This window comes from Artemia sp. Qi Xiang Cuo, chromosome 5, assembly GCF_049724085.1.
Source record: "Artemia sp. Qi Xiang Cuo chromosome 5, ASM4972408v1, whole genome shotgun sequence".
Classification (NCBI taxonomy): domain Eukaryota; kingdom Metazoa; phylum Arthropoda; class Branchiopoda; order Anostraca; family Artemiidae; genus Artemia; species Artemia sp. Qi Xiang Cuo.
In genome coordinates this window covers 82,976,304-82,984,638 of record NC_142798.1, presented here as the reverse complement: position 1 = coordinate 82,984,638, position 8,335 = coordinate 82,976,304, and positions in this window count along the sequence as shown.

Sequence of the window (8,335 nt, the reverse complement as noted above, 5' to 3'; positions counted from 1 at the left end):
TAGAAATAATAATGAACTAGCATTTTCAATTTACCGTAAACCCACTAGTAACAACAGTTATTTGTCTTTCACATCAAATCACCCGATCCAAGTAAAAAGGGGTGTGGTTATTTCTTTAGTTGATAGGGTATTAAAATTAGCATCACCAGGATACATAAGAAATGAACTAATTTTTATTAAGGATATTCTAATAGGTAATGGCTCTCCGGAAAAAATGATTTCTCAAATAATTGAAAAGAGGAAAAAAAGTTGACGGAGCCAAAAATATTAGAAGAAGATGGGTCAAATCAAGAAACAAATTACATAACTTTTCCTTTTGTACCAATTTTATCACAAAAATTAAGAAGAGAATTAAAAAAACATAATATAAATACAGCTTTTAAATCAGGACATAATATAAGCTCGTTGTTAAATAAAGGGAAAGACAAGATACCGAGAAATTTGCAAAAGGGAGTATACAAAATTCCATGTTCTTGTGGAAAATTATATGTGGGTAGAACGCAACAAACTTTAGAAAATAGGCTAGAACAACACAAGAATGCAATAGATTACGCTCTAAAACAAAACAAAACACCAGAAACGTTTGAGTCAGCGGTTGCAGAACATCTTTATAATTTTCCTCCTCACAGTATTTTATTTGATCAAACAAAAATAGTAGATACGTCTGTAGGACTTTTACAAAGCTTCAGGGAAATTATAGAAATAAAAAAGATAATATATGGGGGTAATAGTATCAATAGAGATGAAGGGGAAATTGGGATCAATTCAATTTATAATAGTTTAATTAAAATGCAGGCAAGATATTCAACCAATACTGATTTTAATAATATTTCTGAAACGAAAGATGACCTTGCGAACAAAGGTCAGAATGGGTTAAATGATGAGAAAAGTAAACGAACTGCAGCTAAGCTTGCAACAAAACTAATCCATTAAATTTATAATTCATAAAAAGGTTGATGAACTTGTGAAATTTAATTAAGGGTTATGGACAGGGGGGTTAGTTGACCTTTTATTGTTTTGGTCTAAGTATAAATATATTCTTCATTTTGATAGATTTCAATTTATATAATGGGAGGAGGCAAGTAGAATCAATATAGACATTCAGTACATGGAAGTGTTTATTTAATATATTTCCATTTATATACTGAGAGGAGGCCAGTTGAAAGACATTCAGTGCATGGAAGTGTTTAATTAATATGTGAGTTTTGGTCTTATTTATTTATATTTTTCTTTCGTTTTTGCTTTTTGTTCTCTTTATGTGTTTAGTATGTTTTATTGTAATGTAATTTAAGTTGTTTTTTTTTTGCTTTATTTATTTTTTTTTTTTTTAATTTGATTAATTAAACCCGATTTTGGGCCGAAAAAATCAGTGCTTTTTTGCATAATTAATTTTTTTTTAGTTAACTGCTTGTTATAAAATTAAAACCCGTTTTTCGTGTTTAAAAAATGTTTTTTTGTTTCTATCTGATTACCATTTAGGGTCACAAGGGTTTCATCCATCCCATATGTTCGCATGGATTTTGTTTTTGAAAGGCTTATTTGGAGACCAGTCGAGAGTGCCTTGACTGCCACGTCATTTATTATAGCCTGGGCTTCCAGAAATACTTACGTAGTTGAAGGAAGACACTCGAGGCTGACGATATGCGGCTCCGAATTTCTTCCGAAGATTCTCTGGCAGGGTTTACCATCGATCCGAGGTATTTGAACGACCGGACGTCCTCTATCTGATTACCATTTAGGGTCACAGGGGCTTCATCCATCCCATCTGTTCGCACAGATTTTGTTTTTGAAAGGCTTATTTGGAGACCAGTCGAGAGTGCCTTGACTGTCACGTCATTTATTATAGCCTGGGCTTCTGCAACGGATTCAGCAATCATGCCCACATCGTCAGCATAGTCAAGATCTGTTAAGGAGAAGGACGGGCTCACTGCAACGCCTTTATACTTGTCCAGGACCCTGAGGATCCAATCGATGACAAGGTTGAACAAAGATGGTGAAAGGACACAGCCTTGACGTACACCTTCCTCGATCCAAACAAGATCTGAAAGATCCGCATCGACTTTTAACCGGGTCTTTGTTTCAGCAAAGTTTTCCTTGAGAAGATTGATGATCTTCTCAGGTACACCATCCTCTCCCATTGCTTCCCATATTGCATCACGATGGACCGAATCAAACGCGATAATGAAGTCTATTAAGATTTGGATTGTTTCCTGCTGGTGTTTAAATCGGTGTTCAAGGATCTGTCGCAGGCTAAATACGAGGGATATTCAGAAACTAGGGAACGTTTCCGTCTGACGCCGCTAGGCGCGTGGCTATTACGTATGTTTTGGTCTGCGCCTGCTCATAGCTTCGGTTGGCATCCAGCCGTGAAAACGAGAACATCTCCGTGCTGCCCGTTTTGCCAATATTCCAATTTGAAATGTGCGCTGAAATTTCAAATCCCGCCAGATGTGAAGTCCGGTCCGTAATACGGTTTTTGTTACAAAAAACTGACAGAAATTCATCGGCAGCTGTGCGAAGTATATGGCAACGACGCTATGAATGAAAGTTCAGTGCGAAAATGGTGTATCCGGTTTAAAAATGGCCGAACCAACGTGCATGATGAAGAGAGGAGTGGAAGACCGAGGTTTCGCTTTGCTTCCCACATGTTTCATGGACTTTTTGTTCGAAATTGTGACTCACAAGCTTGGCTACCATAAATTTTTTGCAAGATGGGTGCCAAAAATGCTTACAGATCTCCATAAAGGTCAGCGAATGGGAGCAGCCTTAACATTTCTTGACGCCTACCACACACATGGTGATTCTTTACTGGATCAAATCGTAACGGGTGACGAGACGTGGGTGAAGCATGTCAATTGCGAGACAAAATTGTAGTCCATGGAGTGGGGGCACACAAGTTCCCCCCAAAAAAATAAAAAAATTTTTGCAAACCTTGTCAGCGAGGAAGATTATGGCTACTGTTTTATGGGATAGGCAAGGTGTGCTGCTTATTGACTTTCTCGAGCGTGGTGCAACAATCAACTCTGATCGGTACTGCCAAACATTGAGCAAGATTAGAAGAGCATTGCAAAACAAGCGCCAAGGAAAGTTATCGTAAAAAAAAAATTTTCATGACAATGCCCGACCGCACACGGCAAATCGAACTGCAGAACTTCTTGACTCATTCAAATGGAAGATTTTCCCACACCCACCCCACAGTCCTGACCTAGCACCGAGTGATTTTCACTTGTTTCCGAAGATGAAGAACTGGCTAGCAACACAGCGTTTTGATGACGACTACGAGCTCCGGGCGTGCGTCACTGAGTGGCTGAGATCGCAGGCGGCAGATTTCTATGACGAAGGAATTTTGAAGCTTGTTCACCGCTATGATAAGTGCCTTAATTTGTTTGGTGACTGTGTAGAAATGTAGCATTTTAGTAACTCTTTCAGATGTATATAATAAAATATTTTTCCTGTACCTAGGTTTTGTTTTATTACAGAACGTTCCCTAGTTTCTGAATAACCCTCGTATCTGGTCACAGCAACCCATGCCCGGCCTGAATCCGGCTTGGTCGGGTCGCGTTTGGCTGTAATGGCAGGAATCCCATCTATTCCTGGGCTTTTGTGGTTTTTCAAAACTTGGATCGCCTTAATTACTTCATCGCTGGAGGGTGGGTCCGTTTATACATTTTCATAAGCCTGGTTGTGCGGAGGGTTCTGGAATGCTGTAAGTGTTTGCTTTCGAATAGTATTGTCTACTGGTCTCAATAGGTCTTGGAAGTGAACTCGCCATCTTTCAATACACTCCTTGCTGCTTGTGAGTATTTTCCCATCCTTCACCTTAAGCGAGGGAATTCTAGTTTGCTTCTTCTTCCCAGTGCATTCTCCAAGTATCTGATAGAGTTTTCGTGTATCGTTCCGTGATGCGGCTCTTCCCATATCACTGGCAACATTAGACCAGTAGGCTTTTTTGTCAGCTCTTGCCGATTTGTGACATTCTTGTCGTAGCACTTTGTATGTGGGGGACTTCTTGTTGCTCATTTCATTTTTCTTGGCAGAGAGTTTGAGTGTCTTTTCTGAGATTCATTTCTTGGTTTTACGCTTGACAAACCAAGTATGTTTGAGGCGGCTTCATTGATGTGGTTTTGAATTTGCTCCATATCTTCTCAATCTTTATCTCGGTGCAGTTGGGGCACTGATCAGTCGGCGTTGCCTCCTCGGTGTCATCTTGAAGGACAGCGAAGCGGTTTGACAGTTCAAGGAAAATGCTCCTCGTTAATCATTTACTTTTAGTTTTGACGCGTCTATTTTCTGGTTCGGCATAGTAGTCTTCCTTGAGCTAAGTCTGTACTTCAGCTTTGTCTTCAGCAAGAAGTGGTCAGATCCATTTTTCGATCCCGTGTCAGCACTCTATGCACTCTCGAGTCCAACACCATGGATTTCCATCGTCGGGATACAAGGAGACAATCTATTTGGGCCTTTACTCCTCCATCGCGGGAAACCCATGTATATGTATGACGTGGCTTGTGCCTAAACCAAGTGTTAGCCACAGCGAGATTGTTCTGCATTGCGAACAGCAAAAGCCTGTTTCCATTTGTGCACCTGTCTCCAAGGCCGTGCTTTCCAATCACCTGTTCCGAGTTATTCAGCTTTCTGCCGAATCTGGCATTAAAGTCGCCTCCATTTAGGAGGATATCTTTTTTTGACTGACTGCAGGTCACTGTAAAACTAATCTTTTTGCTGTTCAGTAGCATCTCTTACTGGAGCGTAAACGCTAAGGACAGTCAGATTGTTCGTGCGACGTTTAATTCTTGCCCGTACGATTCTCTCAGACACAGGCTCATATTCGATGAGCCCAGTGACAGCTTTTGGGGACAACAGGATACCTACTCCTGCTCGGCCAGATCCATCTAATGGTCCCAGGTTATAAGAAGAGACCGCCTTCCCAGCCGAGAATTCAAGGGTTAAGATGTTACGTCCATTTAGTCTCGTCTCAGAAACGCACAGAATATCAAGGCTATAAAGATAAAATTCATCAGCTACAAAGGCTTGTGTCAATGAACATTAAATCGAGCACAGGTTCCAGCAGCCGATATTCAGGCCTTGTCTTCTTGATAGGAGGGTAGCTAGCCTACTTTTCGATGAGGGCGCCATTCCCGTCGCATCGCATAGTACCGGGGATGCCGTAGCCAAACTTTTCATCATATTTGTCATCATCATTGAGCGTTTCTTGGGGATAAGAGTCCCCAGTCTTGCGGTCACCCGAAGCGCGTTGGCCATCACCTTGTTCGGCGTGGAGCTCAGTGATGTTTACATTCCTTCACCACTTTAACCCCTTCACCGCTAGCGGATTTCCTGTGCTGCCTAGGGACGGAGGATCAAGCCTCATTACCTGGATGCCTACCACCGCCGTGAAAATATCCAGGCTTAGCTAGCCCCTTGCTCTCAACTAGAATCAGCAATATGCTTCAGAAGGGGTCTTCAGAAGTGGTTTTGTATTACCAGACATTGCATCGTGTGTTGCATAAATAAAGTTATTATGTCATAGCCAACCTCTCTACAATCTTATTTAAGTGTCTCGAATAAATCCCAGCTGGTACGCCAAATTAGTCAGGTCAAATCCTAAGGCACGCTACCAAAGTTTATCTACCTTAGAACCATAATTATACCCTCTATAAAGGTAGTAATCAGGTATCAACTATAACCTCACTATAAAACCAATAAACTCACTATACCACATTTTATCAAGAAGACCTTGAGCAACAGAAATCGCAGATGGCAGGTCCACTGCAGCAATGAAAAAGTTACTGTCGTCAACAAAAAGAATAGCGTGTACAAGGGGATGAAGACCATCAAGAAGATCATTAATATAAATTAAAAACAAAAGTGGTCCAAGCACAGAGGCCTTCGGGACACCTTTCAATATAGGCAAAGTAGAGGAAAAAGTACCATTTACCGAAACATACTGAGATCTCCCTTAAAGGTAAGACCTTAACCATTTTAATGGGACTCCATGCACTCCAAATAAGGATAATTTAGACAAAAGGACAGAGTGAAAAGTCAAAAATTAGACCCAAAACATATAACCCCTTGTCCAGATTAATACGCACAAACTCTGTTGCATCTGAAAGTGCATACAAGGTACAGAAAGTGGGACGACATCCATTCTGATGGCTTGTTATAAGAGAATATCCTGCAGTCGTATTAGTACTAACTATAAATGAAGAGAGTCTACGATGGACTACTTTATCAACAGCCTCAGAGATGACAGGAAGAAGAGAAATGGGTCTATAGTTTGAAATTAGAGATGAATCACCTTTTTTATGCAAAGGTACAACATTAGCAACTTTAAATTAATTAGGAAAACTCCAACAGAAATAGAGAGGTTCGTTACGTTTGAGATGGGGTTAGAAACAAACTGGCCCATTTTTTTAAGCCCATTATCACTCAAACCAAAACTGTGAACTGAACGGCTACTTAGAAGCCGAGAAATTATGTTAGAAATTTCAGTATCAGTGCATGGGGAAAGGAAAAATGACTTTTTTGCTAAGGGAAAACTACTCACTCTACTCTGGGGTTCAATGGCAACCGAAGGAAGTGTGTTAAAATACGAATTGAAGGCGCTCACTGAAGAATTTTTGTCCACAATAGATCCATCAGCTTTCCTGTAATGACATAAGGGGACTGTTTTATTTTCTTGCGGGAAAGAGCTTCATTAACTACAGTCCAAACCTTTCGCAAGCCCCCCTGACACTCATCAATTCGACGCGAAAAATATAGCTTTTTGGCTGCACGTACCGAAGAAGCAAGCATATTTTTATAATGTTTATCAAAGGCAGCGCAAGAGCTCCTATCGAAGGAGTTGTCGTAGAAACTTCGAAAAGGGCTCATTCGATTGGAAATTGGAGTGGCTAGTGCCCTTTCTTAATAGTCGAAAGTGATTGGAGGGCAACTAGCCCCCCTCCTCCATGCCAATCATTCCCCCAAACACATCCAATCAAAATTTTGAGCTAGCCATTTTGTTCAGCGTAGTTGATTTCCAGATACAAAATATGTTTTTGAGGTGGACACTCCCCTACAACCCTCGGGCAAGAGTTTTAAGCTATGCCCTGAGGGCATCTAAGAACGATGTTGGTACAATGTATTATTTATTATTTTTTCCTTTAGAGCCGGGCACTTCGTATCAAAGAAGTTGTCGTAGAAACCTCCAAAAGGGCTCATTCAATTGGAAATTGGAGTGGCTTGTGCCTATTTAATAGTCGAAAGTGGTTGGAAGGCAACTAACACCCCTTCGACACCCACCATTTCCCGAAATTCAGCGTAGTTGATTTCCACATAGAAATTACGTTTTTGAGGAGGACCCTCCTCCGCAGCCTTCAGGGCAAGGTTTGTAAGTTATACCCTGGGGGCATATAAGGTTTTTATAGAAAGCGTTGTCGTAGAAACTTCAAAAAAGACTCATTTGATTGAAAATTCAAAGGGCTAGTGCCCTTTCTAATGTTCAAAAGTGATTGAAGGACAACTAGCCCCCCCCCCACGTCCATGATTCCCCAAAACACATCCAATCAAAATTTTGAGATAGCCATTTTGTTCAGCGTAGTAGATTTTCATATAGAAAATGTGTTTTTGAGTAGGACACTCCCCCACAACCCTCGGGGCAAGGGTTTTAAGTTATGTCTTGAGGGCATGTAAGAAAGATGTTGGCACAATGTATTATTTATTATTTTTTTCCTTTAGAGCAGGGCACTTCAAATCGAGGAAGTTGTCGTAGAAACTTCGAAAAGAGCTGATTCAATTTGAAATTGGAATGGCTTGTGTCCCTTTTAATAGTCGAAAGTGATTGGAAGGCAACTAACACCCCTTCCACGCCCACCATCTCCCGAAACATATCCAATCTAAATTTTCTGATAGCCATTTTGTTCAGCGTAGTTGATTTCCAGATAGAAATTATGTTTTTGTGGAGGACACTCCCCCACAGCCTTCAGGGTAAGGGTTGTAAGTTATGCCCTGGGGGCATTAAATGTTTTTACTGAAAGCGTTTTTGTAGAAACAAGGGAAAAGGCGCGCGCGGTTGAGTATGGTTAGGACCGTTGCCCTTTTTGATATTCGAAAATGATCGAAGCGTACCTAACCCCCCTTTTTTACTTCCATTTTCCCCAACCACGTCCAAACAAAATTCTGAGTTAGCAATTTTGTTAAAATCAGTATTATATTCTGGAAATTAGGTCTTTGAGGATGAAAACCCCCTCACAACCCTCAGGGCAAGGGTTAAGAGTTATGCCCTGGGGGCATATAAGGTTTTTATAGAACGCATTGTCGTACAAACTTCAAAAAGGGCTCATTCGATTAGAAATTG